The following is a 23,861-nucleotide window of genomic DNA, read 5'->3' as shown; positions in this document are numbered from 1 at the left end:
GGCCCCCGACCCCCCCAGCAGGATGAACAGACTCCAGGCCCAGCAGCAGGGAGCCCACCTGTGAGCGCAGCCTCTGAAGAGACAGTTCTCCAGGAGCACAGGGGGAGCGCTCAGGAGCCCCTGGAAGCCGTCACAGCAGCGCACACGCAACGCAGCAGCTGCCGTGCAAATGACGACGTTGTTGTTGTTTGTCTGGGGTCACACCCGGTGGTGCTCAGGTGTTACTCCGGGATCCTCACTCAGAAATCACTCCTGGTGGTGCTTGGGGGACCATACGGGATGCCATGGATCGAACCCAGGTCGGCAACGTGCCAGGCAAACACCCTCCCTGCTGTACTGTCGCTCCGGCCCCCAGAACAATTGACTCTGAGCATGAACCATGTGGTGGCAGCACACAATGGTATGGCCACTCGCCATCTGGAAAGGCCTCGGTGGCCAGCCAGAGAATAGCTGTGCAGTGGGCAAGCAAACCCCAGAAAGGAGTGCCCACCTCACCTGACAGATGGCAGCCACCAGGGCAAAGGGGAGACAAAGGCCACCTGCAGCTGAGAGACAGGCCAAAGAGGCCCACCTGCCCTGCCTGTGTGACACCCTGGGCTTGATTCCTGGCACCTCATGGTCCCCCAACCCTGCCAGGACTAACCCCCATGCACCAAGGCAGGACTAGGCCCTGCGATGTGGCCCCCCAAAAAAAACAAAACTTCATGATGAGCCAATTCCAGTCCGATTGTGAGTTCATGTTTCTGAAATGCTCAGAACAGGCAGTTCTATCAGATAACGCTGCCCACAGCTGGGCACGGCCACCAGGGGCCGAGGTCTGGACGCGGCTGCTGCAAAGGCTATTTCTTTCCAGAGTGCACAAGAGCCTGGGAAGCAGGAGGCACTCTCAGGCACTCTCATGCCAGGGGGGTGTCTGGGGCACATCTTCACGTGGGGGGGGGGCTCAGCACAGTAGGGGGCCTGGGTCTGACCCCAGCTCCACAGACGCAAAGACAGTAAATGAGTCCAATCGGTATCTAAATATATATATATAATAGTTGCAAACTAAAATGCTTAACTGTTCAAATGACTCGAAAATCTGTGTGTTGGGGTGGGGGCTTGGCGGTGACAAAGGAACAGCCAAACAATCCATCAGAAAACAGAATGGCACTTCAGTCCCTGGATGACCCTGAGCCCGTCAGGTATGAATGGTCTAAACACGCCAATGGAAAGACAGAGAGCAGCAGGACAGAGCCAAGCCACGCAGAGCCACCTGCTTCCTACAATGGTCTCCCGACAGCACCGCGTGGGACGGAGCGACAGTGCAGTGGGCAGGACGCCTGCTGGCACCCACACGGGTTTGACCCCCAGCATCCCAGAGAGTCGCTCCCCTGCCAGCCCCGCCAGGAGTGATCCCTGAGCACCACCGTGTCTGGCTCAAAAACCAAAATATCATCCTCATCCTATGGGAGGCACAGTTAACAGAGAAGCAGGGAAAGCAAAGCAAACAAGTCATTAGTAGCAATAAAGCAGACTCAGCAACGGAGCGAAAGCTCCACCCCGCACCCCCAACACAGACAGCCTCTGCTGGGGCAGGGACAGGACAGGCACAACCACCGCCCATGTGGGAGGAGATGGCAGACCAGAGACCCAGAAGGACAGATGGACATTCACAGGCCCAGCTGCAGTCTTCCTGCACTGGGCCAGGAAACCAACCAAGGCCATTTTTCACCACATATCAAACTAGAAACTAACAGAAAAGTAACACAGAAAGCTCCCAAAGCTCCTTGGAAATCCCTAAGAAACTTCTAAATCCTGGGACAAAGCGGTCTCCGGGAACCAGACCCAGTGAAGGGCAAAGCACCACTTCAACCTGGGGGGACCAGCGTCAGGACAGAGAAAGGGGAGATTTTAGAGCACTGGGGCATATAGCAGAGAAAGGAAGGTTTATGTCAATAATCTAAGTTCCCAACTGAAGAACCTGGCCGGGTGCGGGGGGCGGGAGAGAACAGAACCAGCTCAAAGCAAGCAGAAGGCAGGAAATAAGAGCAGAGATCAATATACTTGAAAATAGAAAACAACAGGGGGAATCAATGACACAAAGAGCCTGTTCACTGCAGAGATCAATGAAACTGACAAGATTTCATGAGACTGAGGCCGGGCCACAGGAATGGGTGAAGGACTCTGGCCTTGCGCAGACCAGTCACCGACAGTCCCGCGTGGCCACGTCCCACAAGAGGCCCCACGCTCTGTCAGGATCAAGTGTGTGTGCCCCCCCCCACCCCCGCTGGCCTCTGCAACAGAACAGAAAGGGGGTATAGTTTAAAGGAAAAATCTATCACGGTTTTCAAAAAGAAGGTGATGATACAGATGTCATCCATGTCAATCTGCTACCCTAGAGTAAACAAAGGAACTCCTCGGCAGGAAACAGCCTGATCTCCACCAAGGACGTGAGTGTGTGGTTCAGACGTGTCCCAGAGCTCGCTGAGTAGAGCGGATCCCTGTGGAACAGGACCATGAAGCATGACCTTCAGAGGGCCAAGGCAGGGGAGCTGCTAGCCACCGCAGACCGCAGTGACTGGTGAGGACCGCCTTCCATCCCCTGCAACCCACCAGACTGAGCACAGAGCCAGGAGTCAGCCGTGAGCACTGCCAGGTGTGTCCCAGAAACAGAAATCCTTGACAAACAGGCTCCAGCATCAGAGGCGTGGAGGACCGTGACTGCCCAGGGGACTTCCAAGACAGCGGGAAACTCCAGACACCCTCGCTGGGGGCCACACATGACACACCCAGCTCACCTTCTCTGCAGGATGAGGCGGGCCAGGGCGCCACCCATGACCCCCACAGGCACGGACACGCAGGGGCAGCCGGGTGGGTGGGCATTCTCCCCACCACCACCACCCATCTGGGCCATGGCCTCTCCCAGGGCCATCAGGGAGGCAGCTGTGCCCTGGAGGCAAAGCAGGGGGTGAGGGAGGCCAGAAGCACCTGTGAAAGCCTGGGCAGGTATCACCGGAAGCTGGTGGAGCCTCTGGATGCCAGCACAGGTTAGAGATGCCTCATTTTCCAGTCAGGGCTACTTCCCAGACTGAGCCACTTCCTGGCTGGCCACTATCTGTCCAGAGCCACTTCCTGGCCTAGGGCACTTCCTGACTGGGTTACTTCCCAGCCTAGGCGACTTCCTGACTGGACTACTGCTTCCTGACTGGGCCACTTCCTGACCGGGCTACTTCCTGACTGGGCTACTTCCTGGCCTGGGCCACTTCCTGACTGACCTACTTTCTGGCCTGGGCCACTTCCTGACTGGGTCACTTCCCATCCTGGGTCACTTCCTGACTGGGCTACTTCCTGGCCTGGGCCACTTCCTGACTGGATCACTTCCTGACTGGGCTACTTCCCAGCCTAGGTGACTTCCTGATTGGACTACTACTTCCTGGCCTGTGTCACTTCTTGACTCACCTACTTCCTGGCCTGGGTCACTTCTTGACTCACCTACTTCCTAGCCTGGGTCACTTCCTGACTGGGCTACTTCCTCCCTAGACCACTTCCTGACTGGGCTACTTCTTGGCCTGGGCCACTTCCTGACTAGGTCACTTCCCAGCCTGGGTCACTTCCTGACTGACCTACTTCCTAGCCTGGGCCATTTCCTGACTGGACTACTGCTTCCTACCCTGGGTTACTTCCTGACTGACCTGCTTTCTGGCCTGGGTCACTTTCTGACTGGGCTACTTTCTGGCCTGGGTCACTTCCTGACAGTGCTATTTCCTGGCCTTGGCCACTTCCTGACTGGGTCACTTCCCAGCCTGGGTCACTTCCTGAGTTACTTCAGGAACTTTCAGGAAGGACCGTCCACCTTGTCCTAGGCACTGTCCTGCCTTTTTGCCAGCCACACACCTCATATTGTTTATCAACCATGTTGGAGGGCCTTCCATGTGCACTGGAGACGTGCCCCCTCAGCAAGGCCCCCTTTCCTGTGGGCTCAGGGGATACTGCAGCCGCCCTCAGAAACAGCCCGACTGTCTGCATGTGGCCATGTCTGAGTCTGTCTGTTTTGGCCTCGCTCCTTAGCTTGCAAAGTCAGCCCTGAGCCCAGGTTAGCCCGCACCCTCCCTGGCCACTGCAGAACACAATGCCCTTCCCTGAGGACGAGCCATCTCTAGGAGGGGGACAGTTGTGGACACTTACCCGGAACCTGCATCAACCTGTCAGCTGTGGTGGACACGTCTGCATCTGCTTTCCAGAAGAAAGAGCAGAGAAGGGGAGTTCTGAGAACTCTGAGGGCTGACGGCTGCTCACCCAGAGTAGAAACAAACCAGGATGGGTGGATGATCTGGTAGCTGAACAGACTGAGCCCCCAGTAAAGCTAAAGCCACGGCCCAGAGGCTCCGTGAGAGAGCAGCACTTCCCAAACTGGGGCCCAGTGGAACCCCGATGGGATATTCCAGGGGGTCAATGTGAAAACTGCACAAATGAGGAGGTTGCGGCACAAGACCAGGGAACCAGCTGGTATGAGCGGGGTCCACCAGGGAAAAAGACTGGGAGGGGTCACAGCTGGAGAAAGGCTGAGAAACACCAGGGGAGGAGGTTGGCTCAAATGCTATTTTTTTTTTTTTGGCTTTTTGGCCACAGCCGATGATGCTCAGGGCTTCCTCCTGGCTCTGCACTCAGGAATCATTCCTGGCGGTGCTCAGAGGACCATATGTGATGCCGGGAATCAAATCTGGGTCGGCCACATGCAAAGCAAATGCCCTTCCCGCTGTACTATGGCTCCAGCTCCTTGGATGCTATATCTTAAACTGCTTTGCAAATCTCTAGGGAAAGTCAAGATAAATTATTGAGTAATGGGAGTTCATTGAGTATCTTGATCAGTATTAATCACTGAACGAAGGAAGCTTTGAAAACTTGGAATTCAAACCTATACAGAGTACAAATATGTTTTACATAAGGAAAATAATGAATGGAGGTATTTTTGTTGAGAGAAAAATGAATTCTATTCTGCCTTATTGTGAAATGGAATAAAGGAAAATTCTAGGACAAAATGTCCTAGTCTTGGTTTTAAGATGGCAAAGTTTTATCTCTACCTCTGAAATCTTTGCTTGTGTCCTGGTAACGTGAAGGTGGTTTATTTTTATTTTTTGTTTTTTTTTTCAGTGTTTTGGTTTCGGGGCCATACCCAGCAGTGCTCAGGGATCACTCCTGGCAGGGCTCAGTGGGGGATTGCACACAGATCAGCCCTGGGCTTCAGGGTAGGTGCTGTAAACCTCATAATGCCTGGGACAGAAATAAAAATTCTAAGGAAGGAAAAACTATCCTGGCTGGTTAAAAGGAAAGTACATAGGAAGGTCTCAGAAGAACTCCTAACACGTAAGTACGCTCTCGCTTTATGGACAGAGAACTATTCGGCCTGTTATGGGAAAGGTCCTGGGAAGCAATGGTACTCACGCAGAAATAGTGGAACTTCTTAACAGACGTGGAGAATAATATAGTGCCCTGAAATTCTGTGGAAATCCTGAAGACTGTTATGTTCTGGTTAGCTCTGGGTATTTTAGGAAATTGTATGTCACAAATTGAACAAATCTCTTTGCTATTATCTGTAATAGTGTCTTTAATTGTGAGCACTCCAAAGCCTTTTGCCAGTTACAGAATTGTTCCAGTGCCTTGTGTTCAGAGAGTCCACGGGGGGGGCGGGGAGGGGGGAGACTTGGACAGATGCTCAAGAGGACGGATCTGTCACAGACCTGAAGCTGAAACTGCAGAGCTTATGGAAAAAATGGACACTTGAAAACTGCAGATCAGGATTTTCTGAGGGGACTGAATGGACTACTGAGAAGGAATTTAATTTCGACCTCCAGAAACCTGGTAAATTGTATCTTACATAAGGAGAACTGAAGTACTCGCTTTTCTCTCTTGACAGGTACCTTTATGGTCTTTATTCTAAACATTCATGGCAATATGCTTGCATAAATCCAAGAAATCAATCCTTTCTCTTTGCAACAGATCATTGGAAATTGATTATATCACTGAGGCTTTGCCTGGAATGCTAACACAGAGGCTCAGGCACTTGCCCTTGCACGAGGCTGACCAGGGTTAGATCCCCCACACCCCATATGGTTCCTCGAGCACCAACAGGAGTGACCCCTGATCCCTAAGTAAGTCCTGAGCACCACCGGGTATGGCCCCAAAATGAAAATGAACAAAAAACTAAGATTGACCTCAACAATGAGAAACAGTTCAATGGTTTGTTAGAAGGGTCTGGCCTGGGGGTCAGAGGGCTGTTCCAGTGGGTCAGGGCTTTGAACACAGCTGACCAGGTTCCACATAGGGTACCAGCCCCAGTCCCACAAGGAGTATTATCTGAGTGCAGTTAAGGGAAAGCCTTAGGTGTGCCTCTGGGTTGATGTCCCACTCCCTCCCATAAGTGAAGAAATGAAGACAGATTGTTTCTCATCCCCAGATGCGACTTCCGGAAGCACTTGCCATTTAGTTCAAAGCTCACTTTCACTAAAACCAGGGATCAAGGTGGTTGGGACACACCTGACAGGCTCAGATGACAGAGACTCAGAGATGATGGAGACTGCAGGGATGAGAGAGACTCAGAGATATAACAGACTCAGAGATGACAGAGACCCAGCGATGACAGACTCACATGGCAAAGGGATGCCCCGCACCAAGCCTTACTGTTCAGACGTGAAGAGAAGATGGAAATGAGGGGTTTTCAGAGCTGCCCTAAGACCCCCGGTCTCTAGGAAGCTCGTTCCAGAGATGGTGACTGTGAGGTCACATCTGTCCTTGCCCACCTCCCAGCCAGTCACCAGGTCTTTCCATGGATGGGCCAGAAGCCCCACAAGGAAACCCCCTCACCTCCCACGGAGCCCCCGGAGACCCAGTCAGAGGCAAAGAAGAGGGTCTCAGAGCCAGACCGCAGTCACCCCAGGAGAAGCAGGGTCATGGTCTGGTGCTAGGTCACCTGGCTGGGGCTTCTCCACAGAAGGACTTCGGAGCCCAGTGCTGAGACTTGGATAGACACGCAGGAACATAGAGACCAGACATGAGACAGAATGGAGAGAGGTTTGAGGATACCAGGTGACCGGCCAGCGCAGCAAGGTCACCACAGGGATGCCCCAAGGTCTCATGTGACCGCCAAGTGCCCAGTGGGCAGCTGTGCCAGGGACCGGGGGCCAGGCCAGAGGCAGATGAGCACAGGCTGAGCCCGGGGCACAGGGTGTCTGTCCTGGGGGCAGGGTCCAGCGCCTCAGCATCACCCTCTCAAACCTCACCTGCTTCCGGTTCTAGTCTGAGAAAACTCTGTCCTGGTCAGTGTGCACACTCCTGGCCTGCGCTATTCACTCCCAGATGTCCACCTGCCCCAAGTCCGGCTCTCCTTGTCCTGAGTTGCTGCTGTTGGTGGCGCCGGGGATGGAATCCAGGGTCTCGAGTGCAAGGGTCAAGTGCTCTACACACAGCCACTTCCCGACCCCGGAACGGCACGTTTCAGAAAGCTACACGCCACTGAGCTGTGTCCAGCGGTGCCTAAGCAGCACTGACTCTGAGTGAGGTGTGGTCACCTCGTGAGGGTGTCAGGGCACCTTCTGCCAGCCAGTCCGTCCATCATCCTGGTCCCACTCACTGGACAGGAAACCAGGTCCGCTTCCTGTCCACACCCCATGGAACCACACACACTTTACTTTTGTAATTTTAATTTTGTTTGGGGCCACACCAGTCGTGCTCAGGGGCCATACGAGCCACGCAAGTGCCCTCCCCACTGTACTATCTTGACACGGGGGCAGCAAGAAGACCTGGGTGCCCTGCACAGAGAGAAATGAGGCGCCACAGATGGGCACATGCTGGGGGTCCCAGGGAGTCAGAATAGGGGGTGAGGTTAGGTGTTCCATGGGACCCAGTGTCTGCCCGAGGTGAACGTGGGGGTGGTACACCCCCACAGTGAGTGGGAGCAGAGAAGGGCTCACACATGCCTCAGCAGTTCCCACCCGGGCACTCACTGGAATGAAGCACTGAAGGTGGGGCAGGACCACAGTCCGAGCCAAGGTGCTTGCAGCCCAGGCGTGAGCTCAGACTACACAGGGGCCCCTAACCCCGGCAGGAGTGAGCACAGAGCCAGGAGTAAGCGCTGAGCACCACCAGGTCTGGCCTAAAAACCTAAAAATAAAATAGAGAAACAGAACCTTTGACAAAGTTCCCAAAGACAACAGAAGTGGTGCAAACCCTCCAAATAACTGGCCAAGTATTAGGTGGAACTGCACCAGGTGAAGCGGAGGGAGACCCAGGGGAAGGCAGCACTCAGGGAAGGACCGTGGGATCAGGGTCCCTGCAGGCCTTTAGCCACCACAGACCACCGGAGCCGTGGGTAACAGGATGGTCACACGCCACACTGCACCAAGAATCCTCCCCAACACGTGCTGCCAAGAGCCACCTGAGTCAGGGACTGCAAAAGACAGCCAGAGCCCCAGCGGCCACAGCCCAGAGACCCCCAGCGGCTACACCCGAGACCCCCAGTGGCCACCCCAGCGGCCTCACCTCCCAGACCCCTAGGGGCCACCGCCACAGAGACCAGCGCGCCCGCCGGAAGCCCCAGGTGCCCGTCCCCAGGCAGCTCCATGGGTTCCTAGCAGCATCGCTGATGCCTTCCCAGGCTCTGCGGGCTAGCCACCACGAGGACACTTGGTTTTGGCCCACCAAGGGCTGGAGTGGCCCTGCAGGAGGTGTGCCAGACCCACAGCAGCCCCGGGCTCGCTGTTTCGGCATCTCGATTCCTTCCCTTTTCTAGTGCAGCGGTGCTGGGGACCACGGATGGGGCGGCCCTGCCTTTGACACCTCCCTGGTCCCTCTCAGCCGGCACGTGTGGGGGTGGGGCCCAGGTCTCCATCCTTAAACCCGGAACCTGCTCCTGGCAAATGAGGGGTGTTGCCTGCAGGTCCAAGTCTGACACAGCGGCAAGGTTCTGGGTCTCAGTGTCCACAGCCGTCACGCCCCTCTTGGCTGCAGCCTCGCCTTTCCCAGCACAGTGGAAGCAGGGACAGTCCCCAAGGGGAGCGGGCTTGGCTGAGACCAGGAGAGATATGGGGCCGGACGTCCCAGGAGCAGCTGCCTGCGGGGAACGCTCGGTCCCCTCTGCCATCTGTGGCGTCTTTCCAGGGAGCCCTAGGACGGGGTCCCAAAGGCCAACCCAGACCAGCCTGGGGCTACAGGCCCAACCCAGTGCCCAGCCCGCTCAGCCACCGGGTGTCCTCCTCCTTCAGCGGGGACAGAAAAGCCCCCAACGCAAGGCTGCATGCTGGCACTCTCCTACATCCTGTGTGCGGGTGGGGACAGCGCACACAGGCCTACTCCCGGGACGGCGCAAGGCAGAGGATGCAGCCAGACCCCCGGGCAGGGGCCACGCAGGGCAGGGACACGCCAGTCACCCCAGGGAGGCAGGTGCTTCTGGTGCTTCCGGCAGCTCCAGAGGGCAGGGGTGAGCGTCACCGTGCAGAGGATGTGGCCACGCTATTTCACTTCCTAGATTCAGGCCTACGAGGTGGGGCACAGGGCCAGGCTGAGCTCAATCCCCGTCCTCTGCAGGTGCAGAAAAGCAGACACACTCCTCTGGGAGCTGCGCCCGGGACAGATGTGGGCGATACGGCCAAGACCTTCCAGGACCAGGGACAAGGGCACACAGACACCTCCGGAGCCCCAGGGAGGCGAGGGCTGGGCTGGGCTATACTGCGGCCCTGCAGGGGCTCAGGGCATACCAGTACACATCAACCCCCAGGGAGTCCAGCGGTGAGGGGGACAGACCAACTCAGCTGGGCCTCTCTAGTGCCTCCTCCCCTTGGGGCCATGGCCTGGCCAGGAGGCGCATCGTGAGGCCTGTGGGCACAGCACATTGGCCTGAAACAATTCCCTGGTGGAGCATCCTGGGAATTAGCGCGTGTGACGTGATCACAGCTGCAGGTTGGTGGGGACAGATGGGCTGCCTTTGCCTCACGCCCACCCACCTCCTGTGGGCAGGGCCATGTGGTGACTGGGCAGTGCCCCTGCAGCCTGAGGAACAGGGGCCCTTGGCGTCCGGGGGCGCCTGGGTTTGGACCCTGAGCCCTACAAGAGCCAGTTTTCAAGCACGGGACCATGAGCCGGATGCCCACAGCTGCCCTCATGCCCAGGACACAGCCCCATGCCTCTGCTGCCCAGCCCGCAACTGTGAGTCTGCAGGCCCAGGAGGAAGGGGGGGCTTCTCCCCAAAGGCAACCGCAAGATGACCAGGAGGTGACATGGAGCGGGGGCCCTCAAGGGCTCTCACCACACCCTGGTCCTCCCTGGGTCCCACCCAGCAGGCCCTGCCACGTGCCCCATTCACCCGTTCCCAGGACCCTCATGGTTCTAAGGTGCTGCCGGACCCCAGAACAGGCAGGCGGGGGACCTGGGACCCACAGAGGCCTCAACCCCCAGCCCCTGCCCTCATGCTGGAGCCAGAGGGCCCCGCCCCCACCCCTGACCCCGCCCCTGCAGCCAACCGGCCGCAGCTAGAGGGCCCTGCCCCTCACCCCCAGTCAGAGGACACTACCCCTCCCCAGCCCCTAACCCCACTTGCTTCCAGAGGAAAAGCCATAGACATCTGCCCAGCTCTCCAAGCAGTGCTCGCCCCTTACTAATGGGACCTGGGTGACCCCCCCTGTCCCTGGACAGGCCTGTATGGACACTGTGGCACTGCAAGTATAACCTACAAGCCGTGGGGGGGGCCCGAGAGGCCAGAGGGCCAGTGACAGCCCAGACTGAGGGCAGGGAGACACAGTGCTCCTTGGGACCCAGACAGCCCAACCCAGCCCTGAATGCTGCCCGCCTTGCGCCACGGTCCAGGTGACCTTACGTGCCTGGGTCTACACCAGTTCTGCCAAGGCCTTGCTGCGGCCCAGGAAAGAGGGTCCCAGAGCAGCCCGCGAGGACCTGTGGAGCCGAGCCTGCCCTGGTAGGTCTGCCGACGAGCGGCCCAGCCCTGCCCCGGCTCACTCCAGCCTTCAAGGGGCCTCTGGGAACGAGCTGGGGGCTTGGGGGGCACCTGCAAAGCACTCACGGGTGGCCTGGGTGGGGCTTCCAGCATCCGGCACAGCTCTGGGCTCCCTGCTCTGAACCCCTCGGAGAGGCCAAGCCCCTTGCTGCAGTGGGCAGCAGTGACTCCAAGTCCAGCTGGAGAGAGCACAGGGCCCAAGGCACTGGCCTTGAGCGCAGCTGACCTGGGTTTGGACCCTGAGCCCCATCAGGAGTGACTCCCCCCCAGACACAGAAGTAAGCCCTGAGCACCGTTAGGGGTGGTCCCCCCACCCCAGGTACCCCAGGCCCACAGCCTCCCTGTCGGGGAAGGCTGCTCTGCAGGGCAGGAGGGGCGTCCCCGTGGGGACACAGGCGCCTGCCCGCAAACTGGCCAGGACCCTGCTTCCTGTCGTCCTCAAAGCTCGCCTGGCCCCTGTGAGGGGACACAGGTCCAGAGAGGGGTTCCTGGTGGCATGGAGGCACCCCAGGGGCCTCTGCCTCCTGCCCCCTCCCATTGCAGCTCAGCCCGTGGGCCTTCCAGGATCCAGCACCAGGGCCTACACCATGCAGAGGGCCTACACCAGGTCGAAGGGGCTGGCCAGGGTGGGTGTCCAACCCCTCGCCCCACGGGCGCGGCCGCTTGCTTGGCAGGGTCTTCCTGCATCTCCGGGACGTGGGTCATGGAGGCAGCACTCAGGGAGCACCACAGGCCCAGTCCCTGCCAGTCAGTGTCCCCCCTCCCTGAGCTGACCACAGACGGCCAACAACGCGAGGCTGCAGGTACGGGGAGGGCGGGAGCGGCTTCCCGGAGCGGGCAGGCAATTTGCATAATATTCTTTGCAGTTAATATCAGACTCTGATAATGATCTCGGCATAGCGCAGGGCGCTGAGGCGGCTGTTACAACACTCAGTAATCATATTTTAAATTATGTTTCCCTTTATAGAAAGGTGTTGCAAAAACACACAGACATGGAATCTGGCTGTGCAGCCAACCACCTGACCAGCTTCCCAGCCACACAGCCTCGCAGCATCACCCACAGCAGCACCCACAGCAGGCCACCTGCAAAGCCCAGCTCCAGCTGCCCAGGACAGGGGTGGGGGATCACTCCTCAACAGCACCTGGACTGGGGCCCATCTGTCCCCCAGGCACACCACAGTCGGAAGGTCCCAAGGCAAGTGACAAGTGACAGCTACTCGGAGACCGGACCCACCCACTGGGCTACCTGTCCCCCAGGGGGATGGCGAGGGCAGGGAGCTGGGATCACAGAAGGGAGAGGGGTGGCAGGGCCAGGAGGGATCCCCCAAGAAGCTGCCCCCCATCCTAGTCACTCACTCTCCCTTTCAGAGCCAGGGGCGCCCACTCAACCTCTATTTTCTTAAAAGCTTTTTTTCCCTCTTTTATTAAAAAAAATCCAATTATAGCAGGAATCTCTCAGCAGGGGTCAGTGTAGAATAAGAATAGCCCAAGTTAATGGACATGACACCGCAAGATTAATGCTAAAGGGCTTCAAAAGTTGTATGATGCAGATTTCATTAACATTTTAATTGTAATGTATCTTTTTAATCTTCTCTCACCCTAATGGCTTTATATCCAAAAAGAAAAAAGGAAGAAAAGACTGCTGAGACAACAGAAAGTCTCACTACACAAACCTAACAACGCTCAGCAGAGCGATGCAGGAGAAATTAAATGAGCAAAACTCAGCTAACAGTGCCACTCGCGGCAGCCCTGACGCCTCTGGCAGAGACAGGGCGGGGGGGCACCCTGTCTCCTCGTGCTCCTGCCCGGCCACGGCGGACCCCTCAGCCACCGCATCAGCCTGCGCCCTGCCCACTGGCCTGGTTCCAGCACTGTCCAGGAGAGGGAGGCGCTCTTCCAGAAAGTGCCAGCCTGGAGGGGGGAAGGGTGTGCGCACCCCGGTGGGGGGCCCAGAGCTGTATCTTCGGGTTCAAAGGGGATGCGCCAGAGACTGGGGGGTCGCCCAGTCAGGAGCTGGCCCAGAGCACCACCGGGCCACCTCATGGAAGCCTCACCCCAAACGTGGCCGTCCTCGAGGAACCCAGCACTGGCCCGCAGTGACTATATATGGACACTTTCAGCCCTTCGTCCTGCCGGCCCTGCCTGCGCCCAAGCCCATAGGCGGGGCCCATCCATGGCCGGGTGCCCTCCTTGATGCCAGGGCTGAGGGGGAGGAAGATTCCTTCAGAAACCCAGAGCCAGCCTTTCCTCTGGGGGGGTGGGGGGACCAGAGAACCACGCCTCAGAGAGAAAAAAGCCTTGGTCCTCTCTGGAGACCGAGAGGCTGCATCCCCTTAAAGGGGCATGCACCCGCAGGCTGCAACCTGCTAAGTGGGAGGGAGCAGAAGGGATGGGAGCCCCCCTCCCCCTCCAGGGCCAGGCCTGCTGCCCAGCACCGAATAAGGAAACTACTATGTAGCACTGTCAAACCCAACAGGGTGGGGCTCAGAGAGGGCAAGCTACCCATCCAAGGTCACACAGCTTTGAGCTGGGCAGCACAGGGAAGAGACAGCAAGCTCCTTGCAAGGGCTGAGGCTCAGAGCAGAGGTTGGGGGCAAGGTCAAGATTAAACTCCCCCTGCAGAGTCCTCCCCCAGGCGCCAGCAGCCTCACCCTCATGCACTGCCCCATTCCGCAGATGCCAACCCAGGGGCTGCCACCGGGCTATAAAGGGAACCGCCTCTGCCCACTGTCTGCAGGACCCTTACCCACAGATGCTCAGTGCCAAAACCTGCACGTGGGAGCTGTTGTGGTGCAGAGGCAGCTGGGCGCTGTGGGCCAGCAGGTGACGGACGGACAAGGGGCCAGGCAGCCAGGCCAGTTGGGAAACGTTATCCTGCACAATCTGGAGGGCCAGCCCGGGCAAAGGCACACGGAGGCTGAAGCTAGATGGGCGGGGCGGGGGGGGGGGGGGGATCAATGCCCTGCGGGATACGGACACGGGGAAGGGCTGGGAGGCCTGGCCCAGGGTCACTGCATGCCATGACACAGGCCCCTGCACTGGGGCCTCTGGCCTTAAGCCCATATTCCAGTGCCCACTCAGGAAGGCCAGAGGTGCTGCGAGCAGACCCTGCAAGAGGGGCCCAACAGACTCCACCGGCCCCAGGGTAGGGGCCGGCAGCACTTGGCACTCTGGCCACCCTAGCCCTGGCGGTCAGCAGCCGTGGAGTGAGCCAGTCCCTAAAACAACGGCAATTTGGAGCCCAGGCCCCAGCCTCGGTCAAACTCCCCAAATCCTGGGGAGTCTGGGGTTAGCGAAGGGCTTGCTTCTACAGTGACATGCTGAAAAGTTCTGGGAGGGACCCAGAAGTGCTGGGGCTGGCACAACCCACTCTCACACAGGAGATTCCGCCCCAGACTTAGTGAGGTGGTAGTCCCCACGGCCCAAAGGGACAGCGGACAGGAGGGGCTGCCCCCCGACGGCTGTGGGCAGCAAGACTGGTACACCCGGCTCTGCATGGGTGGCACAGGCCCAGGGTGTGTGTGTGGTCGGGGGAGCTTCCTCTTCGCTACTCCAAACCGTCCCGAGGCCCAACGGTCCCTGGACAGGGGCAGGGTGGCCCGAGGACACGTGCCCCTGGCCACAATGCAGCCAGGAAGCAGGACCCGGGAAGCAGCCGGAGGTGCAGGAAGGAGGCTGGCGGCAGATGGCCCGCTGGAGAGCCGGCGCACCTGTCCAGGCCCTCGCGCAGCCCCGCGACCCAGCCCTGGGCGTGACTGGCGAGGACAGGCGTCTGGCCGCTGAGAGGTGACAAGTGATATCTTGTTCTAATCCTGTGCTCTTTCCAACTGCTCCCCGAAAGCGGGGCCCTGCGCCTGGGGCGCCTCCTACTTCCTCTGCCAGGTGCCACCCAGGAGCGCGGCGGCCCTCAGGGCCGGGCCGGGCGGGGCGGTCCGGGGCTGCGGGACCGGGCGCGGGGCGGCTGCGCGGCCGGCCGGGGCGCTGCGGGGCCGGGCGGGGCGGCTGCGGGGCGCGGGGCGACTGCGGGGCCGGGCAGGGGCGCTGCGGGCCGGACGGGCCGGGCAGGGGCGCTGCGGGCCGGGCGGGCCGGGCCGGGCCGCTGCTGCAGGCCCCCCTGCGCCCGGTGCCGGCTCCTTCCTGCCCGCACCCAGCCCGCTTCCTCCCGGCGCGCCCGGCCTCAGTGACCCGTCGGCTCGGCCGGGCCCGGGGGGCTGGGGTGCCGGCGGCTCGGCCCGGCCCGAGGGCCGGGGGTGCGGGGCGCGGGCGCGCGGCGGGGGCCCGGCGCGCGCAGAGGAAACTGAGGAAGGGGAGGCGCGGCGGGGCAGGGGCGCCGGGGTCGGGGGCCGCGCGCGCGAACTTGGCCGGGGCGCGGCGGGCACTGCGGCAGCGCGGGGCGCGGAGTTGGCGGCAAGTTGGCGCGTACCTGCGGCCCGGCCCGGTCCGGCCTGCGGCGCTCGCGTCCCCGGCGGCTCCGCGGACTTTCTCCGACCTCGCCCAGCACCGGCCGCACCGCGGCGGCGGGGGCGGGGCGCGCGGGGAGGCGCCCCGGGCCGTTTAAAGGGACAGGCGCCCGCCCCGCGCTCCGAGGGGGCTGCGCGCTCGGCCCGGGCTGCTGGGGCAAGTGCCCCCTGGACCCAGCCGCCGGGGACAGCCGCCGAGGCCACGGACGCCCCCGCCCCCAGCTGGGGTCCTCAGAGGCCGCCCCAGCTTCACTCGCAGGAAAGTGGGGTGTCCCGGGAAGCGATCCTGAGCGTGGGATCGCGAGAGACGGGGTGCCCCGGCACACCGGGGCCGCGGGTGGGCAGGTGGGGTCAGCTGGGAGGCTCTAGCCTCTAGGGAGACTCAGCGAAGGTCAGTCGGAGACAAAGTCAGGTGGACCCAAAGCCTGCAGCCCCCCTCCAGCCGGCTAAGGTCTGCTCCCAGACACCCCCCAGATCGCTCCCTGCCAGCTCCTCAAAGACCACCTGGCAGCCTCAGAACCCCCTAGACCCCAGTACGGACCGACCCGGCTCCTCAGTTCTGGGGGTGAGGCCCAGGTCCAGACTCAGGACCCGGCATCCCCAGGACAGGTGCTGCGGATTCCTGATTCCTGCAAGGCCCCCCACCAGCCACAGGGCCTGGGCTTATATTGGAGGGTGTGAGGTGTGGGTGCAGGAAGGGCCAGGGAGGGGGAGAGGAAGAGGAGAGAGGAGAGGAGAAGGGAGGGCAGCAGAGGGGCGAAAGGGATGCGGGGGGAGACTGACCCCTCTTGATAAAGGACATTCAGAAACTCAGAGTTGGGAGAGAACAGACAGGACAATCCCCCATGTAGAGGTACCGCTGGGTGTCCACTGACAGTTGGGTACACGCAGCCCGAGCCCACCCTCCCCTGCAACCTCCCGCACGCTCCTGCCCCATGTCTCCTCTGCTGGGCACCAGCCCTCCCCTCAGGACCCTGCTCATCGTTCCTGTCATCAGAGAGGGGCACAGGCACAGGGGAGAAATCCCCAGGGGAGCACTGTCCGGAGGGAGAAAGACCAACACCACATTCTGGCCTGGGTGGGGACGTGTGCCCCAAAGGCTCTGAGACCCATGACGAGGTGCCACGTCCTGTCCTGGGTCCCCCGCCCTCCGCCTGGGTTCCCGTCCTGGTGGTGCAGGGGTTCTGCAGAGAGGCAGGAGCACCCCCAAACAACGGAGGGGCCTATGCTGCAGTTCCGTCATCCACATGGTGGCACATGCCCAGGCAAGCTTGGGGACACCCTGGCCTCCTGGGCGCTGCAGCAGGAGGGAGCCTGAGTCCAGGAAGTCACACTCTGCCCATCTTCATTCCGGTCTCAGAATCTGGCCATGGCCACCTGTCCTGGCCCTCCTGGTCCAGCCTCGTCTCGCTGAACATACAAGCTTCCAGCTTGCTCACACCCATGCTGGCTCGGGGCTCCCCGAGTACTCCACTTCTCAGTGAATTCTGAGCAGGGGTGCGTCATTACACCAGCAGTCACAGTCCACCTTGGGAGAACATAGACACAGGCAGGACTCTGGTGGCAGGACTCAGGAAGGACTCCCGTCAAACACATACTAAACAGGATATTCTTTGGGGGTAGAAAGCCCTTAAGAGGCAAGTGGGTGTGGACTTTCTTGCTCCACTCACTCCCCCACTAGCTCTTCCTGAAGACTGGATCTGCCTGCACCTTTGGGGGCTCATGGACCTCCACACTCAGGCACAGGCTGGGTCTCTCCATGGCCCAGCTTCCCATCCGCTCCACCCTTGCTGGGCACCAGCTCGACCCCCGCCCGCTGGCCCCTCTAGTCCAGACTCTGCTTCTGGTCCCTTCCAGGGATGCTCTGATTTCCTGGGGCCCAGCACCCACCCCTCTGACCCTGGCCACTCCCTGCGAGCCGCGACATTCTCTGCTCTAACCTGGGCCACCATGGTACCCAGCTTGGGAAGGCCTGGGGACCCTGGTCCCCGGCCCCCAGTCTCTGGGAGTGATGGGAGTGGCACACACCTGAATCCCCTGGGGGGACCCAGGACTGGCTGGGACAGACCACAGCTCTATGAGTGCCCAGTAGCCCCCAGAGGTCACACAGCATCCTGCTGCCTGCTCAGCAGGATCTCTGGAGGGGCCTGGTGGGGGCAGGACCCCAGGTCCCTTTGCAGGCTCTTCTGGGTATGGGGACTGGGACGGGGAGAACACCCAGAGAGGGTGCCCAGTTCTGGGGTCTCCTGGCATCTGCTAAGGGCAGAACCCACATGCCTTGGCCTGGAAGTGAGCTGGTGACTGTTCAGAAGCACCCCATGTTACCCCAGGTGGAACCAGGATCTCTGTGGCTCTGGACGCCCCCAGAGCCCTACCCAGGAGGCCCTCTGGTAAGTGAGTCCTCAGCTTCCTCACCCACCCGCCAGCCTTACTCCTCTCCCCTCCAGAACCAGGACCCCTTCCTGGGGGTCTGCTATTTCCTTTCTCGCATAAAAAGGGACGCCTTTCTCCAAGCCCCAGAACAAAGGCTCCAGAGGCCAGGTGGAGCTCGGTGGACGAAGCTCCATCTCCATCCCCCAACTGACACGCTGCCCCCAGGAGAAATCTCCGACCCCTGAATCACCACCTACCATCCAGCACGAAGCCCAACCTCCCCAAATGTCCAGCACCCCAGAACAGCTGACCCCCAATAGCGAGCCCCCTTGCTCCAGGAAGAAGCCCCCGGCCCAAGAAGGTCCATACACCCAGAGAGTAGTTCCAGCTCTCCACAGAGAACACCCGCGCACCCCACAGAGAAGGTCCATCACCCAGGAGGAGCCCAGTGCCCTGAGAAACTCGCCCCAGGGAAAGCACCGCCCCTCGGAGGGAAGACCACGCCCCTCGAGGAAGACCACGCCCCTCAGAGAGAAGGCCCGTCCTGTCAGGAGGTGCCTGTCTCCTTCAGAAGATACCAAGATACCGGCTCCCCTCAGAGAGACTCCCGCCCCCCAAAGACGCACCAGACACTCCCAGGGGAGCCCCATTCGCCAGAGGCGGGTTCCCGGGGCGGGGAGCTTCATCCCCCAGAGAAACCCCCTATCAGAGGACCCCGGGAGAGAGGTGCCACCCACAGAAAGAAACCGTGTTTCTCACTTCAGGGGTATTCCAAGAAGACCGCGGTAGGAAAGCAAATAAATGAGGACCCTGGGGACATGAGACTAGGGGGACACAGCCCAAAAAGGCTGAGACTGAATCGCCCCTCAGAAAGCAGCCCCTCAGTCAGGACGCTCATCAGGAAAGCCCCGCCCCAAGCCCCGCCCCTCATAAAGCCCCGCCCCACGAACCCGCCCTCGGACAAGCCCCGCCCCTAGTCCCGCCTTCTGATAAGCCAAGCTCCACAAACCCCACCTCTCGGATAAGCCCCGCCCACAAGCCCGCCCCTCCGAGAACCCCTCCCTCACAAGCCCCGCCCCTCAGAGGTGCCCCGCCCCCAGAAAGAATTTCCGGGTTTCTGGAAAGGAACCTGCTGTCCTGACAGGAAGCGCTGTCTCCCCAAAGAGAATTTCGCCTCCACACCCCGTCGGGTCCGCTGGGGAGAAGCTCTTCTCAGAGGGAAAACCCTCCCCTCAGAGAGCAGCTCCATCCCCCTGTGAGAAACTCACCCCCAAGAGAAAATCGCCCCAACAAAAAAAGAATCATCCTGGGTATCCACTGGGAAGGTTCCCCTGAGAAATATCTCCTTTCTTCAGGGAGATGCTCCCTCCCCTCAGAATCTGTGCCCCTCAGAAGGAGGAGCCTTGGCCCCAGAGAACCTGGCACCCCACAGTGACACCCAGCACCCCCTGCCCCTGGCCTGCCACCCCATCCCCCAGAGGTCTGCTCTGGTCTGAGGAGAGAATGTCCACACCCCCAGCTCCTGAGGGCGCCTGCTGTCTGTGCTTGGGGCCAGGCCAGAGCCTACAATAGCTGCTTTGTTGGTGAAGGCTCTGTGCCAGCCAGGGCGCGGGGACGGGCAGAGGCCTTCCCTCCCTGGTGCTGGGCTGAGGGGTGCACCTCAGGCCCCTGCACCCCGGAGGGCAGGCTGGGCCCTCCCCTGCCCAGAGCCAGCAGGCCTGTGTGGCTCTGGGTCTGGCCTGTCGCCTCTGTCACCTGGGAATGAGCCTGGTGCTGGCAGAATTCTTCAGGCAGGAGCCGGAGCAATAGGACAGCAGGCAGGGTGCTCACCTTGCACACCATGACCTGGGTTCTACCCCTGGCATCCCATATGGTGCCCTGAGCACTGCCAGGTGTTCCCCCACAAGAGAAAAGAATCCTGCAGGCCAGGCACAGGACAGTCCAGTGGTCGCTGGCGAGCCTTTGAGGGGAACGGGAACTGCTAGTTGGTGGTGGCTAATACCTCACCCCAACAGAGGCCATTGACATGACCCCAGGTCCAGGCCTGCTCCAGCCAGAGCCCAGGCAGGACATGAAGACTTAGGGTGGACAGTCCTGATTGACATCCTGTGTGGCCCCAATCCTGCACCCCATGTGACCCATCTTTGTACCCCGTGTGGCCCCAAACCTATATCCCATGTGACCCCAACTCTGCACCATGCTTTCCCTAGCCCCAACACCTTGGGTTGCCCTAACCTACACCGTGTGCCCCAGCCTTCAAGAGAGCAGTCCTGGAGAGGCTGAGATGGCAGGGCGGGCTTGCAGGGTCCATGCTGGAAGACAATGGAAGGCACTGGGTGAATCCTGCTCCACCAGCCCACAGAGCCTCACCATCCCCTCTAGGCCTATCGTGCCAGCTCTCAGTCCACCCATGCCGCTGCCCTCCACTCCCATCAGCAGCCAGGTCACCTCTCTGCCCCCACTTTCACTCCAGGTGCCACAGGGCCTTTGCACAGCCCCAGCCCTTCCTCCCTTCTTCCAGGGCTGTTAGAGGAACTTGCACCCCTCTCAGGTCCTGTAGGGGCTGCCACATCCATGAGCACAATAGCACAGTGGAGACACAATAGCACCCCAGTGCCTGTCAGGGCCATGTAAGGACAGAGACGGCTGCAACCCAGGGCAAACCTGGTTCCCTGCCACAACTCCCCATGGACGCACCTGGGAGGCCCTTGAGGCAACAAGGGCCACAGACCCAGGGGCCCCAGTCCTGTGGAACCTGGGGGTGAGATCAGAGGGAGAGAGGGGGGTTATGGGGGCCTCACAGGGACACGTGTCCTTCTGGGAGGAAGGCCAGGTCCTGAGCCAAACTTGGCACAGCCCTTGTTAAATAACAGAAACCCACCAAGGTCATCTGATGCCTGGCTGGCTTCTTTCCTTTTCTGTCTGGATTTTGGGGCCGTGTGCTCTTGGAACTGTGAGGATCAAGGCTGCATCCCACACACGAAGTCTTGGCTTTCCAGCACCGGAGCAATGGCACCCCATCTAGCAGGAAGAAGGGGTCTCCCTCACACAGCAGGAAGAGGAGAGGGACCAGGCAGGTGGGACTCATTCCCGGGAGCAGGTGTGAGGTCAGGGCCTCCACGTGGGGCCTTCTGCACCCAGCCACGCAACAACAGCCACACCCGCCCTGGCCCCTCCACGTGTCCTGTGCAGGAATTCGTGCAGATGCCAAGCCTTGCGCACCCGGCGCCTAGCACAGGTGGTGTGTTTGCTGCCCCCCTTCGTGGCCTGCAAGTGTGGTGGTATGGGGACATAGGGGCAGCTCCGCGGGACCCAGGGGCCCCTCAGGACCTAGAGCCAGTGGAGTCTCCCCATGCCCCCGCTCCACAAAAGCTCCTGGCAGGCCTGCTGCGTTGGGCTTTCTGTGCAGATGGGAACGGGCTACCCAGACTTAGCTTCCTCTCTGATGCTCAGGCACCTGCCTCCTCACACCTGCGGGCAGAGCGGGGTGGCAAGGATGGGGTTTCTTGTCCAGCCCCACTGGCAGCAGAGGCCACACCCACTTGCCCCTCTGTTTCCTGACGGTCCTGGAGGGCAGAGACGGGCCCTGATGCCAGGCCAGGGCACGAGTCACAGCCAGTTACCTGCCTGCTGCTCTGTGACCGGAGGGGGCAGCTGAGAAATGCGCGGCGCTTCTGATCGGGTGCTCACCTCCCAGGGGTGACTCTTGGAGGTCATGGGGTCACAGTCACCAGAACCCCGTCCAGCACGTGGGGTCTCAGCTGCTCCCAGGAAGGCCAGTCCTGCTGCCTGCCCGCTCCAAGGCTTTGGGATACCCTCCTGGCTCTGCCCGTGGGCACCTCCCTGTCTCTGCTCACCTTTGCCATCATCCTGCCATCTTCGTTCTGTTCTAGAAAATTCTGGACTAAGGCCTGATGGCTCAGACTCAGGCTGTCAGTCTCCTGGTCACTGGACGTGACCCTATTAGCTCAGGCTTGGACTTGGTGCAGAGCCCCTGGCAGCTGGGCCCCAAGCCCTACCCTTGGCACAGGTCTGCCACGTGCAGTAAGCACATCCCGGCGGCACCTTTCTACTGGAAGGGCCGATGCCGGGGAACAGGTGCAAGGCTGAACAGCTGAAGCAGGGGCTGGGGAGATGGGGCAGCGGGGAGGGGTCCTTGAGGGTTCAGTTCCCAGCACCATATGTGGGTCTCCCAGAACCTCACCAGGTGCGATCCCTGAGCAGAGCCAGGAGTAAGCCTTGAGCGCTACAAAATAAATAGTCCAGAAGATTCGACAAGAAGCTGGAGCACAGATGGACAGCGCCAGGCCCTGCACAGTGCAGTGCCGCAGCTTGTCCTGTACTCCCACCTGCCATGCGTCCCTGGCCCAGGACACTGAGAGCAAGCCCAGGGGCACCGTGTGTGCCCACCCGCCTTGGATGCCAGGGCAGGCCAGAGATGGGCTGTGTGCTGGGCAGGCCTGCCAAAAGACCCGGGACCCTCTGCCTGGCTCCAAAATGGGCCTGGGAGCACTGGGCAGTAGCTAAGACACCCCCCCCCCCCAGGGCCTCCATTAGCAGCAGGCTTCTGCTCTTGGGGCCCAGATCCTCCCAGAGAGCCTTTTCCAGGGTGCAGTCAGCCTCTGACTCCATGGCAGTCTCCAGCCTGGAGCACCTGTGGGGAGCACTACGGGCTCACACGGGGGAGGGGCGAGGGGAGGCAGGGCACCAGGAAGGAGGCCAAGGTGGCCCCAGTGCCGGAATGGGCTGCGCACCCTGCCTGAGCTCCCTAGATGCTGCCCTGACCCTGTGACTCTGCCAGGCTCCCACCGGGAGGCTGACCTCAGGGTCTGCCAGGTACTGGGTGGCTGAGAGGCCCTAATAGAGGCCCCGCGCTAGGCCTGGCGGGCAAGCTCGATTCAGTCACATTAGGAAACTGGGTGAGTATTTTGGTTTCTCGGCAGAACCCGTGCCGCTCCGTGCGTGAATGAGGGCAGCTCCGTTTCAGCTTTGGCATGCCTTTGCGGGCTAAATCGGCAGCTCAGCCTCCTTCCTCCTTTGTCCTAAATTTCCCTCCAATGTGCAGCTGGAGAACAGCTGCTGCCTCCGGCTCCTGGGCGAGCCCCGGGGGGTGGCCTAGGGACACCCGCACCCTTGCCGGGCACACTCCTGGCAGCAGAAGGGAGCCCAGACCCTGAACCCTGGGGGCCCCCTGGAAGAGGCGGGGTCACACCCACTCCAGGTACCCCTGGGGAAGGGGACGCATGACAGCCCCGAGTTGCAACCTTAGATCCTCCCTGCCCTCTGCAGCTGAGGATGCCCAGGAGGGTCTCCACACAACTGGCCCGCAGTTCGGTCGTGGACTTAGACCCCAGAAGAGGGGGGACCAGGGTTCTGTGTGCCTGTCAAAGAAAGGGCCGGCAGCCCCCATCCCACCTAGGCCAGTCCGAAGCCACCCCCAAGAAAAGACACCCCCACTCCTTGCTGTGCGGTGGCTGGCCAGGGGTGGTCTCCTTCAGCAGCCCTGTGCTTAGACACTCAGTCACCCCTCTCCGTGTGCTCAGAGCATGCCGCTGCATTCACGCACACTCCCTCCCACAGTGAGCACTCCCTCCCTCACCCACTGTGCCTCCTCTGCTCAGTGCTCACACTCACATGTTCCCTCACCCAGTGTGCCTCACTCACACATTGCCTTATCAGTGTATCCCATCACCTAGTGTACTTTCTTCACTCACTCACTCACTCACTCACTCACTCTACCTCACTCATTCAATCTCAGCCTGCTGATAGCATGCTGTACCATGACGTTAAATGGTTACCTCAATGGACGTATTACTGATGGCAAGGCTGAGGGATGGACTTGAGACACCGGGGCCTGCCGCCCCAACCAGCTCCACCTGCTCCGCCCTCTTCAGGACTCCTGGCTTCCGGCTCTTCCTCTCATAAGCAGGAGAGAAAACTACTCCCTCCAGCCGTCCTCCCGGCAGCTCTGGCCTCGGCTGCCCCCTCAGCTCCTCCCCTCCATGAAAGTGTGTTCAGCAGTCCATGTCCTCCTTTGGCGTGCCCAG

The 23,861-nt window shown here is 60.5% G+C and overlaps 1 protein-coding gene across 1 annotated transcript in view; it reads right to left on the bottom strand.

The window, feature by feature from the left end:
• Positions 1-15,524, bottom strand: part of NACC2 (NACC family member 2) — a 39,509-nt gene extending 23,985 nt beyond the window's left edge. The window contains exon 1 of the mRNA XM_056132790.1: positions 15,405-15,524. The gene's annotated coding sequence lies outside the window, so the exon portion shown is untranslated. The remainder of the gene's footprint in view (positions 1-15,404) is intronic.
• Between the last annotated feature and the right edge of the window lie 8,337 nt (positions 15,525-23,861).

This window comes from Sorex fumeus, unplaced genomic scaffold (genome assembly GCF_029834395.1).
Source record: "Sorex fumeus unplaced genomic scaffold, SorFum_2.1 ptg000095l, whole genome shotgun sequence".
Taxonomy (NCBI): Eukaryota; Metazoa; Chordata; class Mammalia; order Eulipotyphla; family Soricidae; genus Sorex; species Sorex fumeus.
This window is presented reverse-complemented; position numbering and strand designations above follow the sequence as displayed.